We start from the raw sequence: 3,864 nt of genomic DNA on the forward strand, positions 1-3,864 counted from the left end.
GCTAGTGTTCTATCTATTTTGTTGATCTTTTCAAAAAATCAGATCCTGGATTCATTGATTTTTTTGAAGTGTTTTTCATGTCTCTATATCCTTCAGTTCTGCTCTGATCTTAATTATTTCTTGTCTTCTGCTAACTTTTGAATTTGTTTGCTCTTGCTTCTCTAGTACTTTTAATTGTGATATTAGGGTGTCAATTTTAGATCTTTCCTGAGTCCTCTTGTGGGCAGTTAGTGCTATTAATTTCCCTCTACACACTGCTTTCAATGTGTTCCAGAGATTCTGGTACATTGTGTCTTTGTTCTCATTGTTTTCAAAGAGCATCTTTATTTCTGCCTTAATTTTGTTATTTACCCAGTACTCATTCAGGAGCAGGTTGTTCAGTTTCCAAGTAGTTGTGAGGTTTTGTGTCAGTTTCTTAATCCTGAGTTCTAATTAGATTGCACTGTGGTCTGAGAGACTGTTTGTTATGATTTCTATTCTTTTGCATTTTCTGAGTAGTGTTTTGCTTCCAATTATGTGATCACTTTTAGAATAAGTGTGATGAGGTGCTGAGAAGAATGTATATTCTGTTGATTTGGGATGGAGAATTCTGTAGATGTCTGTTAGGTCCACTTGGTCCAGAGCTGAGTTCAAGTCCTAAATATCTTTGTTAATCTTCTGTCTCATTTATCTGTCTAATATTGACAGCAGGCTGTTAAAACTTCCCACTATTATTGTGTGGGAGTCTAAGTCTCTTTGTAGTTCTCTTAAGAACTTGCTTTATGAATCTGGGTGCTCCTGTATTTGGTGTATATATATTTAGGATAGTTAGCTATTCTTATTGCATTGATCCCTTTACCATTATGTAATGCCCTTTTTTATCTCTTTTGATCTTTGTTGATTTAAAGTCTGTTTTATCAGAGACTAGGATTGCAACCCCTGCTTTTTTTTCTGCTTTCCTTTTGCTTGGTAAATATTCCTCCATCCCTTTATCTTGAGCCTATGTGTGTCTTTGCATGTGAGACGGGTCTCCTGAATACAGCACACCGATGGGTCTTGAGTCTTTATCCAATTTGCCATTCTGTGTCTTTTACTTGGGGCATTCAGCCTGTTTACATTTAAGGTTAGTATGGTTATGTGTGAATTTGATCCTGTCATATGATGCTAGCTGGTTATTTTGCCTGAAATTTGATGCTGTTTCTTTATAGTGTTGATGGTCTTTACAATTTGGCATGTTTTTGCAGTGGCTGATATTGGTTGTTTCTTTCCATGTTTAGTGCTTCCTTCAGGAGCTCTTGTAAGGCAGGCCTGGTGGTGACAAAATTTCTCAGCATTTGCTTGTCTGTAAAGGATTTTATTTCTCCTTTGCTTATGAAACTTAGTTTGGTTGAATATGAAATTAGGGGTTGAAAATTCTTTTTTTTAAGAGTGTTGAATATTGGTCCCCACTCTATTTTGGCTTGTAAGGTTTCTGCAGAGAGATCCTCTGTTAGTCTGATGGGCTTCCCTTTGTGGGTAGCCCGACCTTTCTCTCTGGCTGCCCTTAACATTTTTTTTCCTTCATTTCAACCTTGGTGAATATGACGATTATGTGTCTTGGGGTTGCTCTGCTGGAGGAGTATCTTTGTGGTGTTCTCTGTATTTCCTAAATTTGAATATTAGCCTGTCTTGCTAGGTTGGGGATGTCGTCCTGGATAATATCCTGAAGAGTGTTTTCCAACTTGGTTCCATTCTCCTGGTCACTTTCAGGTACACCAGTCAAACGTAGATTTGGTGTTTTCACATAATCTCATATTTCTTGGAGGCTTTATTAGTTCCTTTTCATTCTTTCTTTCTCTAATCTTGTCTTCTCCTTTATTTCATTAAGTTGATCTTCAGTCTCTGATATCCTTTCTTGCGCTTTATCGATTTGGCTATTTATAGTTGTGTATGCTTCATGAAGTTCTCGTGCTGTGTTTTTCAGCTCCACCAGGTCATTTATGTGCTTTGCTATACTGGTTATTCTAGTTAGAAATTCCTCTAAACTTTTTACAGTGTTCTTAGCTTCCTTGCATTGGGTTAGAACATGCTCCTTTAGCTTGAAGGAGTTTGTTATTACCCACCTTCTGAGGCCTAGTTCTGTCCATCTGTCAAACTCACTCTCCATCCAATTTTATTCCCTTGCTGGCGAGGAGTAGTGATCCTTTAGAGGAGAAGAGGCATTCTGGTTTTTTGAACTTTCAGCCTTTTTTGCTGGTTTCTCCTCATCTTCTTGGATTTACCTACGTTTGGTCTTTGATCCTGGTGATGTTTGGATGGGGTCTCTGAGTGGACATGCTATTCCCTTCTGTTTGTTAGTTTTTCTTCTAAGAGTCAGTCCCCTCTGCTGCAGGTCTTTTGGAGTTTGCTGGAGGTCCACTCCAGACCCTGTTTTCCTGGGTATCACCAGCGGAGGCTGCAGAACAGCAAAGATTGCTTCCTGTTCTTTCCTCTGGAAACTTTGTCCCAGAGGAGCACCCACCAGATGCCAGCCAGAGCTCTCTTGTATGAGGTGTCTGTTAGCCTCTACTGGGAGATATCTCCCAGTCAGGATACACGGAGGTCAGGGACACACTTGAGGAGGCAGTCTGACCCTTACCAGAGCTCGAGCACTTTGCTGAGAAATCCGCTACTCTCTTCAGAGCTAGCCGGCTGGGATGTTTAAGACTGGTGAAGCTGCATCCACAGTCACCCCTTCCCCCAGGTGGTCTGTCCCAGGGAGATGGGGTTTTATCTATTAGCCCCTGACTGGGGCTGCTGCCTTTTTTTCAGAGATGCCCTGCCCAGAGAGGAGGAATCTAGAGAGGCAGTCTGGCCACAGCGGCCTTGCTGAGTTGTGGTGGGCTCTACCCAGTTCCAACTTCCAGGCAGCTTTGTTTAGACTGTGAGGGTAAAATGCCTACTCAAGCCTCAGCAATGGCAGACGCCCCTCCTCCCTCCAAGCTCAAGTGTTCCAGGTCGACCTCAGACTGCTGTGCTTGCGGTGAGGATTTCAAGCCAGTGAATCTTAGCTTGCTGGGCTCCATGGGGGTAGGACCCGCCAAACCAGACCACTTGGACCTCTGGCTTCATCCCCCCTTCTAGGGGAGTGAACGGTTCTTCCTCACTGGCATTCCAGGTGCCACTGGGGTATGGAAAATAAAACTCCTGTGGCTAGTTTGGTGTCTGCCCAAATGGCTGCCCAGTTTTGTGCTTGACACCCAGGGCCCCAGTGGCGTAGGCAACAGAGGGAATCTCCTGGTCTGCGGGTTTCGAAGACCATGGGAAAAGTGCAGTATCTGGGCCAGAGTGCACCGTTCCTCAGATACAGTCCCTCATGGCTTCCCTTGGGTGGGGGAGATAGTTCCCTGACCCCCTGTGCTTCCTGGGTGAGGTGACACCCCACCCTGCTTCAGCTGGCCCTCCATGGGCTGCACCTACTGTCCAACCAGTCCCACTGAGATAAACCAGGTACCTCAGTTGGAAATGCAGAAATCACCCGCCTTCTGCGTTGATCTCGCTGGGAGCTGCAGACCAAGGCTGTTCCTATTAGGCCATCTTGCCAGCAATCAGACTAGAGTTTTAAATGGACTACAAAATAGGTCAAACTCTATTTCAGAACTAGAGGCTAGGAATAATGTCTAAACTTGGTTATGAAACTTTTTATTTTGGTCTGGTAGGATAAGAGTGTTTTTATTCATCTTAAGTTTGCATTAACCTTTGTAACAAAGTTGTTGTTTTTTTAAACAATGAATGTATCAAATTATCTGTCTCATTAGATAACTAGGTAGACTTTTCCAAGGTGGTTTCAAAATCAAATATATATTCAAAAATCTTCCAGTGTAAAGCAATAGGAATGAAACAAGCCATGAGAAAGCAGGATATTTT

The sequence above is a fragment of the Macaca thibetana genome, chromosome 4 (assembly GCF_024542745.1).
Source record: "Macaca thibetana thibetana isolate TM-01 chromosome 4, ASM2454274v1, whole genome shotgun sequence".
NCBI lineage: Eukaryota > Metazoa > Chordata > Mammalia > Primates > Cercopithecidae > Macaca > Macaca thibetana.